Genomic DNA, 23,184 nt, shown 5'->3' with positions numbered 1-23,184 from the left:
TCGTCTGGGTGATCCGGAATTGACCTGAGGGTCCCTGAATGAGCGTGTTTAGATATGTATTTGCAGGTGATGCAGCGAGTTCTGTTGCAGGGGAAGATGCCTGGTTGGAATGATTGCCAAGTGTGGTCAAGGGAGCTGTGAACAAGAAGTTTACGTAGATTACCACGTTATTGATAGGGCCCTCACCAGGGACAAAAACAGCCTTCAGATCATCAACTCGTTCAGTAACTCGTTCTCACAACCGCAGTCCTTTGGTGCTTCCCTACCACTCTAACACACTTTCTAGCCCCAGGACCATTATTAACAACTACTCCATTTTACAGGACGATCCCTCAATCGGTACCCTTTTTTCTGACCACCGACCACCCAATCTACATGCCCGATTTATTTTTGTCTAACCTTCTCTATTCTCATGCTGGTTTTGACTTCACACCTTTCTTCACCCTTCTGCACTTTTCAATTCCTGAGTGGCCTCTTTGCCTCTCTGCTCCTCCTGCCTCCTCCCCGCTCCCAGCTTTTGTTGTTCTGTGCTATTTAATCTTTGCTGTCTGCCCTGTCTTTCTCACACCAGAAGAAGGCTTCACAGACGAAACGTTGTGTTTTCTCTCTTCTCTTTTCAGCGTGGAATAAACCTATTACTTGTTCTTTAATTTATTTAAAGATAACATCCAGCCATTTCTTAAAAAAGAAAGGGTATTGGCTTTAACAACATGCCATACTCCCATAACTGTTCCATACTCCCACAACCCTTTGGGTAAAGCAGGGAGTCTTGTTTTCAGTTTTGAATGCATTTCCTATCATTTCCACTTGTGTTCACTTGTTTGTGTCTTGAGTCTGGCAGTTATGGCATCTACAGCAGAACTGTCACATTGTCATCTCACAAGAAAGTTCCTGTTATATTAGCAGCATAAGGACTAGCAAGATGAGCCTGTAAGAAGGTCAGATATTATTAAATGTAGTGCTGTGCAGTCAGGTTGCCATCAGTCACTTCAAGTGGAGTTTTGTTGTGACTTAGTAATCCTGTCCAGGCCATGACATTTGAACCATCCCATCAGTTGGTCTTTTATACATAACAATTACCCTATTGTTTTGTGTGCCTTCATCATTCTTGCTGACTTTCATAAGGGTGGTTTACAATATATTGAAACAATTTATTGATTTCTGAAGAGGACTTAATCAAAATGGCCAACATTATTCAGACACCCAAACCATATAGTCAATGTCCAGAATTATGTACTTGATTTTTCTGATAAAATACATGGTCTCTTTTGAACAGACATGAACTATGTAAACCAGTATAGTTTACACATCATTCAGTGATGTGAACTAAAAATGTTTTACCTCTCACCAGTAATAGAGGGTGAATTGTTTTCCTGCCATTCTGACACCAGCCGGCTTCACATTCAGTTCCTGCTGTGTGTCCTTTAGGCAAGTCTTCAGCTGATGTAACTGTCAGCAGGGAAACAAGAGCATCACCACAGCCCACACAGTAAAAACAGTTGAATTTCTTCACAAAGTGATGGCTCATTGTTTTAGCCTCTAGCACTGCTAGCAATAAAGCCTGCTGTCTTAAAGCTTATGTTAACTTTGAAGGTGAGCTGGAAGTGGAAACTTCTTCCCAAAGATAGTTTCTTGACCTCCACAAGAATACTAAAGTGGTTATACTGTTACTGTTGAAGTGACTGTTATGGCCTCCAAGGGCATGGTGACTTATCTATTATATTCTTTAAACACTCAACAAAAATGTCGATCTATGAAATGTAGCCCTGAACAACAAAAACATACTGTGTGTATATATATATAAATCCAGCAAAAATGCAATCAGTAAACATTCAGTTGTATAAGTTTTCAGCCCCCTACATTAATACTGCCGATCTGATAGTGCTAGTTCTAACATATTTGTTAGGAATCACTGATGGGTTGTAATCTTTAAGTCTTGATTGGGCTGCTGAAGGATATTCTATTCTATTCTATTTTGTCAGAACACTTCAGTGTAACTTTGTGCTTCAGGTAAATGGAATCTGAATTTTCAACCCACCTTTAGATTCTTGAGTGACTTAAGCAGGTTATGCTCTAGGATTCACCTGACCTTTATTCTATCCATTTCCCCTCAATCCTGAAAACCTTCCCAGTCTTTGATGATGAGAAACAGCCCCATTACATGACGTTGCCACCACAATGCTTCACAGTAGTGTTGGACTTGCACCGGGAATAATACTTTGCATTTGGAGAAGTTCAATTTAGTTTATCCTGAGCACAAATCTGTCTTCCATGTTCGCAAATTTGTTTACATTCTTTGTTACAAATTCCTTTTCAGTAGTGGCTTGTTTCTTACCATTTACTTGTAAAAATTAGCTTACTTACATTGACATTTCTTTGATTTACTGTACATGGATGGTTTGTTGTATTATTATGTGAGTTGTGGCTTGAAATTTACTATCTGTGGAAATTTATAGAGGTAGATGCATTTACTCTGAAATCAAGTTAAAAAACTTTGATTACAGTCAGATATAGGCCATTCCACTAATTTCTCTAACTCATTTAATGTTATTGACATTTATTTAGCTTTTTGTTTGTAGTAAATTGTTTAAGTTCTAAATATAAATCCCTACTTCAATGTCAGAATTGTAATCTCAGATAGCAACAAAATTTGGAAACTTTACATGGTGGTGGATACTTTTGATACTTTTGTACTGTATACAAGTGTACTGTCTAAAGTTCTGCTAAACTACAGGAATACTCTGCTGCTATTTTAGTATGTCACTTTGGAGTGGTGAAAATGTTTTGTATTGAATATAGACTCAATTAAATGGGACTTGATTTAAGAACAAGAAAAATGAGCTAAATCTTTGCAGTTTAGGAATGAAGAAAAATAAACTTAATGCTGTTATATCATAACCCATTGGAAAAAAAACATTCTGGATGCACACATACTGTATATCACTTCTCCTTAACCTGTAATTGCATTACTTTGATGGTATCATTACCTTAATGCAGTGGATGTTGAAGATAATGGAGATTTTGACAGTCCAAGTGATTGTATTCAGGTTATAAGAGCACTTGATACAACAGGTCCTTAGAAGAATTACTCTTTCATAAGAAGTCCCATGTGGAGGGAGTAGATGAAGTCAAGTGCAGAAACTGGGCCTTTGTTTTGGGATTTTGAGAGCCTCTGAGGGCTGAAATCAACTGGAGTCTTTCATGAAGTGATTTTTGGAACTCCAAGTGTTCATGTACTGCCTGCCTGCAATAAAAACCTCCACTATTATTTCAAACACTTGCCGTTATATAATTAATACTTTGCTCTTGTCAACAAAAATAATTACTGTTGCCTGGAGAAAGTGTAAAATTGTAATCTGTAATATTTTTCATCAAGAGGAAATGTCAAGTTTTTTTCTCTAAAAAATTCTATGATTTTCTAAACTGGTTATTTCAAATTCTCACCGATACCATGATGTAACAGAATACTAAACATTAAGCTTACAAGACCAGCTGAAATTGATTAACTGAATTGACGTTACCTAAATCTGTGAAGGAAATGTTACTGTCACGACCACTAACCTGCCCAGACCAGCCCCCAAGAGGACTAATCAGTTCCAGCAGCAGGGTGATAATTACAAACATCGCCGCACATGTTAATTTCTCATCAGATGCCTTACCTACGCTTATTTAAGCCTCCCTTACCCGCATATTGCTGCTCGATATTGAGTTCACTTCTTGTTGCTCTACCTAGCGTTTTCTTTACCTTTTGCCTTACTGGAATTCTGACTACACCTTTTGCCTACGGACTTCGGATCTCGTCTCGCCCCATGGATTGTTTGCTACCTGTGACTATTTTCGGATTTGACCCTGCCGCTCTCTTTTCAACCAAGAATCTGTCTTACGTTCTGGATTGTTTGCCACCAGTGCCTTTACTGAATCTCGACCTACCTTACGCCTTCTGACTACGACTTGGCTCCTAGTTTTGCTCTGTTCGCTTACTCACCTCCCAAGGACTCCTGCATCTGCATCGGATCCTTTTCACCTCTACCAAGCCTCGTTACAGTTACCATTCTCTACATAATCACATGTTCACTGTGTAAGAATCTAAATTCAAGATATTTTAAATTCTGTTCATTGAACTGTTCATTATAATGATTTAATGGATTTACAGATTCTGCACAGTGGAAATGTAGTCCCATCATCCTTGTACAGTACATTCCTTGTTAACCCATAATAAGATGATAAATAAGATTCTCTTAAATTAAATATGTCTTCATTTGCTGTGACTATTCCTCCTCCCTAATACAGAAATACTAATTGAATGTTGAACTCAGTTTTGACATAATATAACTAAATATCTTAAATCATGGCTTCTTCAATTAATCATCTCTTAGTGTGAACATTTGTTTTTTGTGTATAATTAAAAATTATTCATTGTAATACATGGAAGTACGCCACAAATAGTTACAGAATTTTTTTGCACGGAGTACATTTAATGGATCAACAACTTTTGAACAAACCATCCATTAGGACTCCATACACTTCAAAGTTAAAAGAAAGAAAGCTTATTAAATTGGCTGTTGTATGTACAAACAATTGTATGTGTGTGAAAAGTAGCCACGGACTTTGTAAAGCCTTATTTCAGTTTACAAAAGACTTGCGTGAAGATGTTTCTTCACACATTCATTATGTCTGGCATTGTATTGAATCCTTTTTTCATATATTAAGCCCTCTTTCATTGGAAGAAGTTACATATTAGAATGTAATGCAATAGTTTTAATACAGTTAACAAAAATACAGGTTGCAAAGTCAAAATACTTATTATTTTGAGATGCCTTACATTTCCAAATGTGTTGGCTTTAGGAGGAGTGTGGTTAGTGCAGGTGGGCCAGTGGTGGAACAATTGTGTTTTTACCAGTTGGAATCAATTAGACTTCTGGCAGCTGCATGTTTTGTCAGCTGGACTCTGTTGATGATGTGCAATGGGAATCCAGTACGAAAAGCTCTTTGAAAGTCCAGGCTCGAAGAGACGAAAGCATGACCAGCAGCTGTTTGCGAGAGATAAGAGCTGAACTTTGTCAAGTGTTTTGTTGTAGCAAGAGAGAGATTCCATGATAATTAGAAGCATCCAAATGATCACCCAGGTTTCTAACTGTAGACAAGGGATCAGCAGACATGTTGGAAAATGAGTTGACAGGCCTTCTGTACCTAAGCTAAGACTTCTGACTGTACTTTCTGAAATGTTTCTGCCACGTGCATTCAGAAGTTTCCACAGGTGCTATGCTACCCTAATAATTTGTGCTGCTGCAGAAACTGCATGTACCGTAGCTCAGCTGTGTAGCGGTGAGGCTTATTAATAAGAAAGAATTAAGTGTTCTGAGCTTTCCCAAATGAGGCCCCATCTCTGTTCATCTCTGTGGTGCAGCCACAGAGAAACTATTCATGCAGGCTGATTTAAGGTTTCCTTTGATAAGGGACAGCTCCCAAAGGGGGATGCACTTAGCTAAGCCTGGCTATCATGATCAATGGTCATCCATTGGCGCCTGTCTGTCTGGGGAGTGCCAGATGGACATCTGGACTGCATTCCTAGGTGTCAGGAGTAAATGACTCATATCTCACCTTGATCAACCAATCAGGGACTGGTAGGGCCGAGTAACCCACGTGGGACTCTGATGCCCATGGAACTTTCAGCCAATCAATAAGCTGAAGTTCCTCCAGGTAAAAACAGGCAACACAGAGAGCTTGTGGGATTCTGGAGAATTCTGACTTCTGAGACTATTCTAAAGGGAATTCAAAGGAGAATTCCAGGGCAGGATGGCCCAGGAGCAGAAGGCTCCCAAGGGCAGGACATTCTCGCAGCGCGCCTCCTGACCCTCCTGACACTCAGCCCGGACAACAACGGAACGGCCAGTGTGTCCGAGTGCCAGAACTTTCCTTTGTTCTAAGAGTCTAGAGCGGAGGTTGCCAGAGAGTAACCAGAGGATCCACCCGAGGTTAGCACCAGCAGCAGGCCTCGTGAACAGGTTGGAACTGTGGACAGATGAATCACTATTCAGACCTAGTGCTTCATCAGGAACGAACCGGTCTTCTTCCTGACTTGCTGGGACCCACAGTCATCTTTTCTCCTGTGCGCAAACTTTGCTAGTTAAAGCCAACACTAACTAGCCGGTCAGTGAGCATCAGCAGTGCACCGTCGCAAGCCGCACAGCACAGCCTGGCACCGAGCCAGAGAGCGCGGATTGGACAGCAACAGCCTGCAACTGTTTCTTTGTGCCCGCAGGAGATCTGAATCCCCAAAGATTGGATGAGTATTCAACTTCAATGCATTACTGCTCAAGAATTCAATTGTTATCCCAACCAGTTGATATCAATTTAATTCCTAAGAGTTATGTACTTGTTTTGAGTATCTAATGTAGAAGATATAACCAAGTTCATTTACGAAATGGTCTAAATGAATGATATACTGAACCTATGTCCTCTTGATATATGTAACTCTTTGTAACTGACTGAATATATACCTTTTGTATTATGATAACTCTCTCGATAAGATCTGTTAGGTTTATATGCATATTCTATGTATTAATAAATGTATCCTCGTGTATTAGTACCTGTGTGTGCGCGTTGTTTGAGTTATGTCGCATGGTTGGATTCTAAAGCCATCAAAAGAATCACTTTTGTGATTTACTGCTACAATTAATAATTGTCCCAGTAAATGCCCAAACCCTACAGAACTGGTGCCTTCAGAGAGCACACTACAGCTGTTAACTATAGACTGAATTATAATAATTTTCATAGTAGTTAGTATTTTGCTGGATGAGAAATTGGAGATCCTCAATGGGGAGACAACTGTTGGAATACCCAACTGGGTGAACCAGGATGCTGCTGATGGTTGAACTGGAAAGGCAGGTGTGAGAAACAGTGAACACTGGGAAAAGGATGCTTTTTTACCCGTTAGGTACTGTATATGATTATGTGGTATGTCCTCCATCCCAAACTTATGTCTATTTATTGGTTCTGCATTTACTAATCTTACAAAATCAGTAATTTATTTCTAGTTACTGTTCACCACACTGGGATACTATCCTGGTGTTCTGAAGTAGAGCTCACATTCCCATCTCTCTTTTTGTTGATTTTCTAGCCCTCAGTTTTTTTGTTTTTGCTGCGTTTACTGCCTGTGTCATTCTGAAATACTGGGGATTCCAAAATTCTTCTTTCGTTTCCCAAAAAGGAACTGTAGGACTTTAACTCACCTGAGCTGCCACACATTATCAGTCACTGGATCAACAAGTGCAGGTGGTAAAAACTGAAATAGTGGTGGTGACTTACTTATGGAATAGTACAAAGGCTGAGAACTTAAAATGCAGCAAAGCTGGAAATTCAGGACCTCAAGGTACTGTAGTCCAGCAGGAAAACACTTGTATAGGAACAATATGCAGAGAACAGATTTGATCAAGATGATCCTGTGGAATTCCTGAGAGAAACAATCCTTAATTGGTTTCCAAATCTTACATGTCAAGAAAATGCACGTGATATATAGAGACTGCTCTCCGGGAGGCTACAACAAGCCCTGGGAGTTTCTTCCCTACTTAGACTAGCAGCTTAATTTGAAAGACAGTGAGTGGTCTAACCCAGTTCCATCAGTGGTGAGGTCTGTGCTGTGTTTGTAGCCTCCAGCGACAGGATGACATCTTTTGCAGGAATGGGGAGGTCACTGAGGGAGATGTGAGGTCCAGCTCTACTTGTTGCATCCATTAACACAGAAGGCAGAAGAGGTCTCTGGCTGGGATGGAGTAAAAGAGGAACGTTTTTTCACTGTTTTAAACAGGATATTTTTCTTGTGAGGAGTAATGTGAGTAATTTACTTTTGATTGCATGAGGTATGTCAGCTCACAGTTTTAGTATCATAGCAGCTATTGAAATCCTGAAATCCTTTTGAAATTATCTAAAAATAGAGATTCTGGTTGGCTGGTCGATTGCAACTAAAAAATGCTGGCACTGTTTTGGAATATCCACCGATCCTGGCCCATCCTGATCTTAGGCGTATCGAGCTCTCAACGGTTAGGAAACATGTTCATGTGTTGTATTTTATGATATGGAGTTTTTAATGAAAGTTCGGGAGGAATGAAGGCAGCCGCGCTCATTGGACACAGCTGCTGCAATTCTCACTAAATCCTGACGTAAGCAACCGGTCTCCATAAATATCAAACGTCACCCTCTCCTCTTCCTCGTTCGTTTTCTGCATGGTTTGTTTTCGCCTAGCTCGAATCCGTGCTCCCTTCTCATGGATCTACAAATCCGCCGCTCCGATGAAGACCTTTTCTGCAGCGCAGGAGACTCTCCTACCCTTCTCGTCCAGTCCACCCCCCACAGCTCCCCTCACCTCCGTCTCATCGCCTCCTTCAGCCGCCGTGCCACATCAGCGCCGTTCATCTCCCAGCCAGTCCTCACAAGATCCAACTCCTCGCCGAAGACTGCGTTCCGCCGTCGTAGTCCCTCACTCATTACAAACCCAGCCTTCCCATTCCTCCACGGCAAAATCTCCAAATAACCCCCGCTTCTCTCGAGGATGTCCCTGCCGCCGCGCTTCACGCACGTCGGCTCCCCCTTCTCGTGGATCATCTCTCGCGACTTTCAACCGGACCGTAGCAAGCCTCCAGAGGATACTTCATAACGTGGCGTCCATTTTAAAAGAAACGCTTCCAAAAAAAAAAGCTCAGTTTTCCCTGTACTTAACCGCAGTCTACACAAGGAAACATCAACTCCCCAGCTTCCCCTGGCGCCCTCTGATGACATCACCCGCGTCGCCGCCACTCATCCCAACGTGAGGACCCCAAGGCTGCCCGCCCCTCTGCCTGTCGCATCTTCTGTCTTGTCCTGATATATCCGTGTCTGTCTCTTCTCCCAAGCAATCCATTCCTCTGCTGAACAACTGTACCTAGCCTCTTCCACCCAGCCTCCTGCCCTAATCTCCTCGCTGCCGAGTCTAAGGCCCCAGGCTCACGCCCCTCCCCCCCCCTTCTCCGCTTAATCTAATTTCTGCACTCTCCTCTGTCTCTACCTCCGGCGTCCAACACGGCTCAAGCTCCGCCAGCTTGGTGCCTTCGGCCCCGGTTTCTTTTCTTTCGGCCCCTGCTGCTGTCTCCATGGCCCGAAGGCCGGCTAGTAAACGACCCCCAGCTCAGCCAGCAGGCGGCCCTTACCCTCCCCCACCCCCTGGTGTCCAAGATGACTCGGCAGCCTCCTCAGTCCCTAACACAGCCTTCGCCCCTGCTTCAATTCCTCAACAGTCTTCGGCTTCCATATCCCAAGCCACCGAGCTCCAGGCCCCAGATCCATCAAACCCCTCCCACCACAATCTGCTTTCCCCTCTTCTTCCCTCCTCATCTTCTCCCTTCCCCGGTGTCCAACACGGCATACGTCATCCCATGCCTTCGGCCCTGGATTCCAATCTCCCCTTTACTAAGGACTTTCCTCTCCGAACAGCCGTTCCTCTCCCAGCTCCTCCTAACACTAAAGTTTAGTCCTCCTCCCATCCCCTTTTCAGTCCGGCAGCAAATTCTGAGGTGCGGACGTCAATCTAGCTCACCTTCTCTCTTCTTCCACTTACAACTCCGATTCTAGAACAGTCGACTGCGGCTCGATTTCCGTTTCTCTCAAATCTTCTGACCCTCACTCCGCTTCAGTCCTTCGAATTTCGACTTCTGTTTGGCTTTCAGCATTTTCCGCGACATCACGTGCTCCGCCTTTCCCCAACGTCGTCAGGAACTCGACGATTACATGCACAGCATCCCCGATCTATCTGTCCTTTTCGAGGGCTCCCTGTTCTACGATTACCATAAGCAGTTCTTGGCCGAGGCCGCTGCCCACCTACTCCAATGGAACCAGCGCACCTACTGGGGAGCCCTCGACATTGAGCTTTACTGCCGCACTTTCACCGGTGTCCAAGCTCTTTCCTGCGACTTCTGTTCCTCTTGGACACATTCATCAAATCTTTGCCCGGATATCGTCCGCAAGCCCAACCCTGACTTCGCCCCTTCTCCCCCAAAGCATCTATTCTCCCATCAGGTCTTCTTCAAACCTTCCCGGTCCAAAGACGTTGGCGGTCGCCCCATCGTGATGATCAAAGGCCAACAGATTTCAAACATCTTCAATTCCTCTACACATACCTCTCCCCTTCATCGCTTCCTTCACATTTGCAGCTTCTGTGGCGAAGCTCATGCTCGCTCGCTCTGCCTGCCCCTGCCGGCCCTTCCATGCTCGCTCCACCTTCAGCATTCCCAAAAGACTACTGGCTTTTCCGTCTACCCCAATCGACATCCCCACTCTTGCTTTCGGCCTGCTCCGTCACCGCGACCCCTCTTCCACCCACATCTTACTCGACGGCCTTTCCTTCGGATTCTCACCAGGCTCGTGCACACTTCCTTCCTTCGTCTTTTGCAAAAATTTGCAATCTGCCACCGCCGATCCCCAGTCCGTTGATTCCTTGCTAGCATCCAAAGTCGAGAATGGTTGGTTTCATGATCAGCCCACTTGACTCTTCCCCATTCCCTGCATACCACATCAATCCCATTGGTATAGCGGTCCGTCTGGGCGCCTGGCTCGCTAAGGCCAACATCTCCAGTGCCGTTAAAGTTATGCCTCCTGACCCAGACCTCTGGCACCTCTTCGGAGTTCATTGGCGGAACAAGTTCTTCGCAGTCCACCTTACCTTCGGACGTAGGAGTAGCCCAAAACATTTTCGGTACCTTAGCCGGAGCTCTCGACCGGATCCCGTCGAATAACTATAAGTTTCCTTTTCTCGTCCACCTTCTTGACGATTTCCTTACCATAGACTTTCCGCACACCCCACCTGCAAGAGCCTCCTCCACACTTCCATTTTAGGAAACTAGGGGTACCCCTTGCCATTGACAAAACAACTGGCCCCTCTCATATAATCCAATTCCTCGGGATCACCCTCAATTCCATCAATTTCTCCGCTTCCCTGCCTCGCGACAAAATCGACAGGATCCAGATGTATATCTCTATCTATTCTTCTGCCAAATTTCGCACAAAGAGGTAACTTCTCTCTCTGCCCGGCCACCTCAATTACGCCATGCATATCATTCCTCAAGGACGGTCTACCTTCTCGACCTTGCCTCTTCCGTGCCCTCTCTTTACCACCACGTAAGCCCTTCAGCCAACCGTAAATCCGAGCTCAGGCTTTGGAGCTTCTCTTGGCCAACTGGAACGGCATATCTCTCTTCTACGATGACCTCCTCTCTGACACTGAGGATATCCAGACGCAGCCCCCTCAGTCGGTTTCGGAGGCTATTACAAAGGCCAATGGTTTGCAGCCCCTTGGCCTCCTGATTTCTCTCCAATCCCTCTCGCCAACCAGTCATCAGCCTTGTTAGAAATATTTCCAATTGTCTTTGCTGCTTCTCTTTGGGGCCACAATTGGAAACAAAAACCGTCCTCATCCATTTGGCCATCCATGCAGTAGTTCATATAATCAACAAAGGAAGGTCTTCATCCCAATCCATCATGAAATTCCTCTGCCGCCTTAAATGGATTTCTCTCACATCAATTCATCCGCGCAGCTGCTCACATTCCAGGCCACCTTAATGAGATAGCCGACTCTCTCTCTCTCGCTTTCAGTTCAGGAACTCGGCACCAGATGGAAGACCGAACCCCTGCACAGTACCTCCGAGCTCACATTCCTCTGAATCATCCCTTCCATCGCTATCTCCAGCTGGCCCAGCAAACTATCCTCTTAGGGATCGCCCCTCGAACTCTCAATTCTTACTGCACTGCCTGGAAGGGCTTCCAATCCTTCCACCTTTCCGCGAACATAAAATTCTGTTCTTTTGATATTCTCACCGTATCATCCTTCGTTCGCTATCGTAGAAACTCACTCAAGGCATGAGCATCCACCACCAAAGTATACCTGTGCGGCATCCACTCCTTTTCGGCACGATCTGTCCATCCCTTATCTACCCTCAAATTACTCTCCTTAAAGGCTTCCGGTGGCTTAAAAAAACACTTCCGAACCTACGCGTACCACTTACCTCAGACATCCTTGAATCCTGCATCTACGTTGTCAGGTCAGGTTACTACTCACCCTGGGTCAACCGCCCTCTTGAATCTTTATTCTTGTTAGCCTTCTTTATCTCCCTAAGGTGCTCCGAAATTACCGCTTATTCCACATCCTACGATCCTTCTTCTCAACCCTGCTTATCCAACATCTCCATCTTATCTTCCAAGACACTGACCTTCTATCTCAAGAAAAGCAAAACCAACCAACTCGGATCTGCCACTCTCATCTATTATTTCAAACTCTGTTCCTACATAAGCCCTTACGAGCCTCTATCCCATTACGCACATCTTCGCACCTCTGCCGGAGCTTCGCTTACTGTTCCGCTGTTCGCAAATGAGAAGGGCCGTATCATGATACCCTCCTAAACAATTCTCCGGGCACTCCTTTAGATCAGGGGCCGCATCCTCCAGATGCGCTCGCCAAGGCATACCCCAGTATCTCATTAAGCAACTCGGCTGTCGATCCTCCAAGGCTTACCATGCATACATTAAAACTAACCCCGGTATCCTCAAGCAGGCACTTTCTCTCCTCAGCTGAATTGGCCCAATAATCTTTTGTTTTTGTTTTTCTGCACTGGTGACTGGGGGTTACGCCAAATCTCCACATCACAATAAACAATTCTAATTTCTCCCAAGCTTTCGGCTGCTGTCATTCCTCGTGAAATGGAGTTTTTAATGAAAGTTCGGGAGGAATGAAGGCAGCCGCGCTCATTCGACACAGCTGCTGCAATTCTCACTAAATCCTGACGTAAGCAACCGGTCTCCATAAATATCAAACGTCACCCTCTCCTCTTCCTCGTTCATTTTCTGCATCCCTCCTCCACCCCCTCTCCATCTTTGCAGCTACCCAATTGGTTGCATGGAGGTCCTATCCTCCCCGTCCAACGGCCGGGAGGTCGGCCCTCAGCCAAGCGGGTTACGCCAAATCTCCACATCACAATAAACAATTCTAATTTCTCCCAAGCTTTAGGCTGCTGTCATTCCTCGTGAATGAAAACTAATAATTTGTTTACAAAAAGTGTTATAGTTTTTCTGGCATTCTGTTGTTTTGTGCCTTTCTATTACACTTTAACTGTGATGTATTGCTTTTTTATTTAATGAAAAGTTTGGACACACAGCAGCGCTTATGATAGGACCCTTTGATCAGTTCAAACAGGGCTGTAGACACCACAGAGCTTGTTCGACATCCCCAGTCTACCTTCCCAGTGGGGAGAAATTAAAGTGGAAAGGCTAAGTGCTAACACAGGTTTCCTGTAGAATTGTAACATTCCCGTGAGAGTGTGTTTGTGCCAAAATCTTGAACTGGGCGGTGTGGTGGCCATAGTGACAGGAAACACTGTGCTTCCATCAGTGCTGCACCCTCCTGACAGCAGGAGGATGGTGGAGAGAGGGATGCCGGTGCCAGCAGAAGACATCCGCTTGTTTCATGAAGGAAGTGAGAGTGTGGAATTGCTGTGTCTGCATTTTGTTCTTGTTGTTTGCTTTCTTTTTTTGTGTGAATCAGCTTTCTGTCTCCTTCCAACATTTCCCTTTTGAAACCTGAGAAATGAAATGAGAAGCATTCACCTGCAATTCTAGTATGAATACCTTCTGATACAAAATAATGCTTTTCATCTCAAAGTAAATATCATTCTAGCAGTATGTCTGACAAAGCGTGGCAGGTGTTATAGTCTTTTGAATAATGGTTAGCTGCACAAAAGCAAAGAATTCTCAAGAATCTCTGTGTCACTTTTTGAATACAAAAATCCTATGTTTTAATGTTATGTTTTAATGTTTGAGTGTTGAAAGCCTGTATTAAAAGACTTCAGTCACTTAGTAAAAATATCATTCACAATAAAAACACACTGCAGCCCCCCTCATTTGACATCTCAACCCCTATTGGTTTTTGCGATATTTCACATAATGGAATTCATTTGAGATGCTTTATGGTTTGAGATGGTGGAAATGTGTCAGATTCAACCATCACAACAGAGGTGCACTGTAGTTCTGAAATGGTGACATCACAGGCCTTGATCTCCATCCATTCATGTTGTATTTCTGGTAGAAGGACATACTGACAAATTTATTATCTGTAAAAACAACCAGGAAGGACCAAACACCTTTATACAACAGAGGTTTTTCCTTCTTTCTATTTAAATTTTACTAATTGAATAGAAGTCATAGAATAATCATGTAATTAATAATAAAATAATAATAATAACAACAACCTTTAAATGAGCTCTAAGATGCAATTTTGCATTAGTGAAAAATCATTTGAAAAAAAATGGAGAGACAAGTAATTGCATTTTTATTTTGCTGCAGAGCCTTCTAGTTAAGTGTCTGTTATTATCGTTTCAGTTTTGTAACGAACAGTTCTTTCCGGACCCTATGCGGATGACACAATCCGAAGAAGTGGGAAACACTAGGAAAAAGTCATGCAGGGATACGGGGCTGAAAACGGGGGGCGTGTCCAAAGTGCGCTTGTGCACGCGGAAGGTGTGGCCGAGGCAAACAATCCAAAAGTAATCCATAGAGGGAATCCAAAAACACAAGAAAGTCCATAGCCAGGTGATCCATCCAAACAAGGAATTAAAAACACGAACTGGGTTGGAACCGGCAGACAAGGAACAGGAACAGAGCTTAAAACCTTAATGGGACCAGGCGCTTGCAGGTCCCGGACTCGCACGGTGCGGAAACCAGATGCAGAGCCAAGCTGAACGTCAGCGCCTTGCTTTTAAGGTGGGCTGGGAAAAGGGGTCAGGTGCACAGAATTAAGTCTGAAGTGAAAGGGCTGGAGCACCCTTAAGGAGGAGGGACTATAATCGTGACAAGTTTCTTCTTAAATTCCTTGTGCATTTTAAATTTGATAGAAAAGATTTAACAAATAATGGTTCTAACTGTCTCACTCATTGAATAATTTTCAGAGAAGGACGAGCTCTTCTAACATTACCCGGCTGTAAGCACAGGACGATATTTGGTTGCCATCATTTGCTGTTTCCTGCAGCCTCAAAGTGTTGAGGGAAGAGAATCTAATTTGCCGCATTTCAGTTTTGGTGGGTGAAATATGTAAATTCAACTGCTCTAGTTCGTGTGAAGGGAATCCTTACGCTTTATTTATTTATTATGTGAAATTCATCATTATTCTCATGTCTGCCAGCAGCTATACTATTTTCAAGCCTAAACTCATCTGAATTCAGAGAGTCAGCATAGAGGGGGTAGGTAGTATTTTGGAGAGGAGACAAATATGGGAAAATGATGTTGGTTAACCCCTTTCCTCTAAACCACTGCTTTTCAATCCTGGACTCAGAGTACCCATGTGTCTACTGAGTGGTACCTCTGCTTAATCTGATTGCATAGAGAAACCACTGCTCTAGACCATAGATTTTATACTGGTGCCCCAGTACGAGCTGTAGGAGAATGTACATACAGTATACAGTAGATTGTTTAGGATTTTAATGTAAATTGAATGCAGTGGACATAAAAGATCCTGGCACAGTTTTCCAGTGGCAAATACCAAAACAGACTGTAGCATCTGGCCTGTTTAAAGTTCTCTTTACCTTAAAGGTCTTTCCTGTTTTAGCTTCAGTCTGCATCGAGAACAAGATTTTGATGTCATGCCACTTCCTGGTTAAGCAAATGTTAAATATTTAGCAGAAGCATTATAATGGCTACCACTAATTGTGGATGAGGAGGGTTCAGCTTCAGTTGTCTTTTTCTAAATCTAACAGTCCAGCCAGTCCAGTATTGGAAAAATGCTATGTCTGGTCAGAGTTGTATCCACCTGGCACCACAGGATGCAAGGCCTGGACTACACCATAAACCTATCTATCAAAAAAGGTATAGACTTAAAGTTTGAGAGACTCTAATTAACCTAGTCAATTTGTCTTTGAAAGGTAGGGGGAAGCACAGGGAGACCATGCAAGCTCCACAAAGTAGAAGAAACCCGCACACTTAAATCTCAATGTTAAAAAGGTGACCAAGCTTGGTAGTACATACAGAATATTCTTAAAAACATCAGATACCTAATGTTCAGATATTGGTTTACTTGAATTTTTTTTTTCTTTTGCTGTGCTTTATCTTTATCTTTTTTCTGTTCTGCTTTTTCTCTCTCTTCAATTCCTTCTCTTGGTCCTAAGATGATAATGCAAATGAAAGTAGTGATAAAGATATTTTACTTTAATGGCAGAGATCCTCATGTTTCCTCACTGAAAAATGACACTCAGCTGAAATTTGATTGTCAGAGCAAGGAACTAAATTTCCTTTATAGGATCTCTAATTACATTTTCATTCAGTCTGTTTTGTGGGTGAAGATAAAAGGTAAGAGATCATGGTTTTAATCCTGGTTGTCTGACCATCTTTCCTTTAAGGGCTTCTTTTGAATTTTATTGCCTGTGAGCAGTATGCATTTCTTCAATTGATAAATCGGCTAGAAAGCTGTCACAACAGCATCCTTTACTGTAATTGCATTCATGGACTTTGACATTTAAAATTGTTGCATTCAAAAGGTGAAACTCGATGAGAAATTATATCATATTATTTAAGCCATTTTTTCTAGACAAGAATAAACATTGTAACAAATAATTTGAAATAGAAAACATTATTTTAGCTTAAAAAACAGATGATTGTACAGAGTCCACAAGCTTGAAAATGTCAAGATAATGGCAATGCAGTGTTATTTGAATCACATATTGCTCTAATTTCTGTGACTTTTTCTAGCTTTTTTCCCACCTTCAAAACTTATGCTGTTGCATGAATGCCTTTTGGGAATCCACAGAGCTGTTGTTCTCACTTCACACATTTAATGAAACTAGCTTTTAACCTCCAGTTTCTTGTGCTTAACCTTGACTTCATTCTGGACTTCCTGTTTGGCATGGTGGTAGTTAACATATATATTATTATTGTTGTTAATGTGTGGCAGCATTGTCACATTCGATTCTAATTTATTAATTTATCTGAAGCTAAGCAAGGTTGGACTTGGTCAGTATTGGGAGCGGAGAAACCTGTAAATGGAGCTGCTGTATTAAGTGGTGTTGGCAGACCAGTAGGTGTCACTGTTCCCTCTGGACAAGAATTTGCATACCAATGCCAAAGTTCGGGGACACCGTGCTATAGGAGGTGCTGTCCTTCACGTGAAATGTTCAACTTAAGATCCTATGGCCCTTTAAAAGGTGAAACACAAAGAGAAATCATATTGTATTATTCAAGTCATTATTATAGACAAGAATAAACATTGCAGCAAATAATTTGAAATAGAAAATATTATTTTAGCTTAAAAAACCACAAACGTGAGTCCACAAGCTTGAAAATGTCAAGATGATGAAAATGTAATATTATTTGAACTGTGGATTCCAGAATGTGACCATGCTCTAAATTCTGAGACTCTTTCTAGTTTCTAGAGCATATGGTATAATCCCGATGTCCTGACTACATTTTGCTCTGGGCTTGAACAGTGAGGCCTACTTAAATTTCCTCTTAGTTCAATTGGTGATGCAGTTTCTCCCTTTTCTACCTGAACTGCTGTGGAAAAAGGCTGCTGAGCATCACCAAGGCAGTTGTGGCTTTATGAGTGGCAAATGATGCTCCCCTTGTACAATATTTTGTACAGTTGTTGAAATACTTTGAGTTCAAAAGCATAATATTAATGCTAATTATTATTTTTATCATTATTATTACCATCATCATTGTTGCCTATTTTATTTTTGTTGAATCAAGAAGATCTTACTTTTGTTATTCTTTCTGTGTATGCAGAGAGGTACTGTAAGTTGTTTGTTGTGGGGAATGCCGTAGTCAGCATCCTGAGAGTGGAGTCACTCAAAGATACTCCAGGCTTCAGAAATTAATATTTCTGTGCTGTAGGCCTTCGCACTTGCAGTGGCTTTAGGAAGAGACTCACTGTTTAAAACCAGTTGGCACCAGCTCTCCTGTTACGGGCTGTGTAGCTGAGAGGCAGCATGCCAAATGATGAGTGGCTTATCTTCCAAACTGTTCACTTCATTCCTTCAATCCACACAGTCAGTACAAGGGACATTGATGTGAGCCAAAATATAAAATACCAGTCCGAGATTCCAACCTGGTGGGTGTAAAATAAAACAAAAAACACCTAACTTTTAAGAAACAAAATGAAATCTAGTTCCCAGTAAAACAAATACTGTATGACAGGATCTAAATATGAAAAAGCAAACAGAATGGCTAGTGTTAAATTTTATAGTTTATAATGTAGTACTCCCTAACACACACATACTCTCATTTCAGATGCATCTGCAAGCACAATCTCAAAGAAAAGCTAAGATTATTTCTGACTGCTGTAGTATTTTGTCATCTCTTGCTTGAACAATGACTACCCTGAGTGCATTAATCACATCCTGAGAGCGAGGTGCAGTGTTTCCATTCCAGTGCTCACAAACAATTAACCTTAGTCTTCTCATCAAGAACAAACGTATGCCACTTATTATACACAAGAAGGGCAAATTTACAAAGGAATAATAAAATTAAATGAAACACCTTGTATTCAGCATACAGTCCTCACATTTTTTATAGGAGTTACAGAATTGTACTCAATGTAAAATGCCATTTTCCTGGTTCAAGTAAAGGCATGTTTACTGGTGACTGAAACTCTGCTATTCTGCTAGCATACCCTGCAATTAAAGATGGTTGCTTAACTAATCCCATCAGCTATGCCCCACTCTTGTTAAGAATGCAAACTACCATAATCAATGAGACACATTTCTTACAAAAGTGAGTGGTGTAAGGAATTTAGAACATAGAATTGTTTTAATTGGATTTTTAGTGTGTTCTAACACCTGTATGCAATGTTCTAATCAACATACACCCATCCATCCATTTTTTTAACTGATTTATCCTTCTCAGGGTTGTGGGGGAGCTGGAGCCTATCCCTGCAGGAAAAGGGCACAAGGCAGGATACCCCCTAGATGGGACGCAATCACAGAACACACACAGACTAGGGGAAATGTGCACACACACCAGGGCTATTTTACCAGCACCCAACCAACCTACCAGTATGCCTTTGGACTGTGAGAGGAAATCAGAGCACCTGCTGAAGACATACAAACACGTGGAGAACATACAGTATAACCTCCACACAGATAGTACCACAGGAATAGAACCTACTGTATGCCCCCAGCACTGCAAGAGGACAGTGCTAACCACTGTATCCCTGTGCTGCCCCAACATTCATCCAATTTTTTTTCCTATAGGTAAAGCTTAAGGTCTAGTATGCTACCTACTGTAGGATCCTGACACATACCTCCTGTCCTGGAATCTATGAGATTTTCTATAACCCCTTCACACACTGTTAATAATGCAAAACTGTTTTTAAGAATCCTGACATTAGACGAGCTCATAAATTAAAGATAAATATGTGTATTCCCTCTCTCCTCCTCTTATGACACAATTAGTTGAATAATATTAAGATGTTGTTAATATTTGTATTGTGAAGATACAGTATGTACTCTCTAAATGATTTCTGGAAATGCAGCTTTTTAATTTCTAGATATTTCTTTTGCTTTATAATCTGATTGGTCAGTAAGGGACAATGCTGTGATTAAATAATCTTTAATGAAGAGAATAATTCTCTGCTCTGTTGACTTGCATTAAACTAAACAATAAGGGTTATACTGTATGTTTAAATGTAACACCTCAAATGACAAAAATCTGCCACAAGTGTGCACATACTGTATGTTTCTTTAGAAAGAAAGAAATGGAAATTCTTGTAGAAAAGAATTTCTTGAGAAGGCTGAACTGTGTGAATCTTATTTCTGAATGGATGGTCAGACTTATGAAAAAGGTCAGGTTATGAATCTCGCTATGTCCACTGCTCAGTACCTACAGTAGGTATGTTTGTGTAATGTCCGAACTGTTTCACTGTTTCATCCAGCTACAATGTACTGACTTGCTGGGAAATACATCCAACCACCTGAAGAGTTTTGAGTATACAAATGTAACTAGGCACACCTGCGTGAGAGAGAGAAGGACATGTAAGAGATTAGGGTAATGCCAAACCATGAACATCATACAGAAGACATACTGTATATGAAGAACCAGAAAGAGCCTTGGGCAGAGACTGCAGTGGAAACATGACCTGAATGAAAGTATCATGTACAGTAGTAACACAATATGCAAAATGGTAGATATCACATAATTTGATTAATTAGATTATAATTTTATTAATATTGTTTTTATAATTAATGGAATTCTTCAAGTGAAGGGGTCTGTTTGGGAAAACAGCTTTAACCAAGGCTTTTTAAGTTGTCTTCAACAGTTTCCAAAAATAATTGAACCCTTTTACTTTTGTTTAAAATCTTTTTTAAAACAGTTTTATATAAGAATTACCTACTATAAATTATATAATGATGCTAATAGTTTGCGATTTGTAAGTTTTTGTTAATCTTGTTTATGTGGCTGCGTACTGTTGACTGTTGATAGTGCTTTTAGACCTTAAATTTGGCTTCTGTGTTGACCACTGCTCTTGTACATTTCAAAGGGCAATTTTATACTTTCATCATCCTCTGTTCACAGGTCTGGTGATCTCAGTGTGGTCAAATGTATTATTCATGCATGTCAAATGTGCTCACAGAATCCTATCAGAACCTGCTCCCTTCAGATGTCTTTTGTGAATTTCAGTACCAGCTGTACATGAGTAGCCATGGCAGAAGCTGTGCTTATTTTAAGTTACTCATCACCAGGCTTGTTGCTCTGTGTGGCTCTCACTCAAGATAAAGAGATAATCCAAAATGTTTCCCACTTACCTTTAAAGGACTGAGCTTAATTTTCAGTTAATGAAGACCGGTGGATCAACTTTATTTGAGTTCTCCACTTGGGCACAATTGCTGTGTTCAGAACAGGCCAGAATGTTTATGAATGTTTATGTTTATAAAATATAATATAAAATTAAAGGGTTGAAATGGATGACACCCCAACATGAAGTATACTTTTCCTGTGAAAAGACCAGGTGTTATTAGTCTACTGTTACATTTCTGTACTGACACAGAACAAAGCGGCACCGAAGAAGGCAGTGCTGTTTAGAGAACAGTGGACATTGAGGTCCGATACCTTCAGTCAGATTGTTTTACTTCACTGTCATTCAAGAAAAAGTAAATACTGCGTGTTTAATTTATCTTTCTCCAAAACGTATTTAAGAAGCACTTATCAGTAAATTACTACATAAACATACATCAGAGTCTATAAAAGGGTATAAAGTTACACTTTAAATGAAAAGTGCTATGTCTACTTTAACTCAGGAACACTGTAAGGCTATGAAAGTACTCCTTTCAAACATCAAGTACACATGATGTTTTTAACTTGGACTTTTAATTTGGGAATTTCATATGGTTTTATTATTGAAGATGTCATAGAGATTTGCAAAAAATCTAAGCAGGTGTAAACAATGGTATATGAAAACAAAGCACTTGCCTCTGTTACAGTTCCTGTATATCTTGGATGCACTTTAGCATCTTTTTTTGTATGATGTTATAAAAATCCAAAGATTACTTATCATCTTTAGGTAATGATTTTTGTAAAAATAATAAGACGAAAACATTCGAAAGTGGAGCTTTTGAAAGGATGGAAATGAAATGGGGCAATCCAGCACATTTTGCTTGGTTGTTAGTTTTTAAAAGCTAAGTGACCATAAAATAATGTCCACCCAATTCCTGAAGGACCTCTACCACCTGCCTGGAAAGCTTGTTCTGAAACCCACAACTCTTTGTATAAAGTAGCATTTCCTATTTTCCATCCTTAACAGCACCAAGAAAAAAATAAATCTTGTTTAAAGTAATTAGATCTTAATAAAAGATGGAGATAAACTAATTAAGTGTCTAACAAAAAGACAGATATATTTGAATTGTTTAATTAACAAAATGATACAACAGTAAATACCCTTGTGTGAATAAGTATAGTACTGTAATGCATGTCAGCTCTTAGATTTATTAACTGGAGGGACCTCCTTGAGCAAGCATTGGCTTCAGCCAATAATAATAATTGCTTACACTTATATAGCCCTTTTCTGGACACTTCACTCAAAGCACTTTACAGGTAATGGGGACTCCCCTCCACCACCACCAATGTGCAGCATCCACCTGGATGATGCGACAGCAGCCATAGTGCGCCAGAACGCTCTCCACACATCAGCTATCAGTGGGGAAGAGAGCAGAGTAATGAAGCCAATTCATACAGGGGGATTGTTAGGAGGCCATGATTGATAAAGGCCAATGGAAAATTTGGCCAGGACGCTGGGGTACACCCCTATTCTTTTCAAGAAGAACCCTGGGATTTTAAATGACCAGGACCTCAGTTTTACGTCTCATCCGAAGGACGGCACCTGTTTACAGTATAGTGTCCCCCTCACTACACTGGGGCATTAGGACCCACATGAGCCACAGGGTGAGCACCCCCTGCTGGCCCCACTTACACCTCTTCCAGCAGCAACCTTAGTTTTAACCAGGAGGTCTCCCATCCAGGTACCGACCAGGCTCACACCTGCTTAGCTTCAGTGGGTTAACAGTTGTGAGTTGCAGGGTGATATGGCTGCTGGACATTTCCTTTAACCGTTTATCTTTCACATCTGCTTTTGTGAATTTTGACTGTTTTTGCCTTGCAGCACTGCTTCATTTTATTGACATTTGAGGGTTTATTTTCATGGACAGCTTCCTTCAGGTCTTTCTGGGGTTTAGGTCCAGATTTTGACTTGTCCAGTCCAAAATGGTGAATTTCTTCTTCCTCAGACATTCTGTTATAGATCCGTTTGTATGTTTAGGATCATTATCTTGCTGCAGACCCTCTTTCACTTTTTGTCCTGACATTCTCCTCCAGAATGTGCTGATAAAATGCCAAATTCATAGTTTAATCAATGATAGCTAACTGTCCGGGCTCTGAGGCAGCAAAGCAGTCCCAAACTATGATATTTCCACCACTATGCTTGACAATAGGAATGATGTTAAACTTATTAACTTGTTAAAACCTTATAATACCCATAGTTACGATGGGTTCATAAACTTTTTCTTGGCACTGTAAATTAGTTTTAATTTCCTATTGTGACCCTGTGTCCTTGTTTGGCTTTTGAGTCTGAAATCATTATCTGCATTAACCCTATATTGCTTAGGATTTTATATATTTGTCAGTATTTGCCACTCA

The 23,184-nt window shown here is 41.5% G+C and overlaps 1 protein-coding gene and 1 long non-coding RNA gene across 10 annotated transcripts in view; both read left to right on the top strand.

Moving 5' to 3' along the window:
- cnbd1 (cyclic nucleotide binding domain containing 1) overlaps window positions 1-23,184 on the top strand; it is an 82,740-nt gene that overhangs the window by 15,890 nt on the left and 43,666 nt on the right. The window lies entirely within an intron of this gene.
- Window positions 7,547-15,083, top strand: LOC107078260 (uncharacterized). Its single transcript, XR_001479204.2, has 3 exons — window positions 7,547-7,831; window positions 14,395-14,775; window positions 14,961-15,083. It is a non-coding gene; the product is annotated as an uncharacterized lncRNA (long non-coding RNA).

The sequence above is a fragment of the Lepisosteus oculatus genome, chromosome 6 (assembly GCF_040954835.1).
Source record: "Lepisosteus oculatus isolate fLepOcu1 chromosome 6, fLepOcu1.hap2, whole genome shotgun sequence".
Taxonomy (NCBI): Eukaryota; Metazoa; Chordata; class Actinopteri; order Semionotiformes; family Lepisosteidae; genus Lepisosteus; species Lepisosteus oculatus.
The sequence above is the reverse complement of the archived record's forward strand: the minus strand, read 5'-3'. Positions and strand labels throughout refer to the sequence as shown.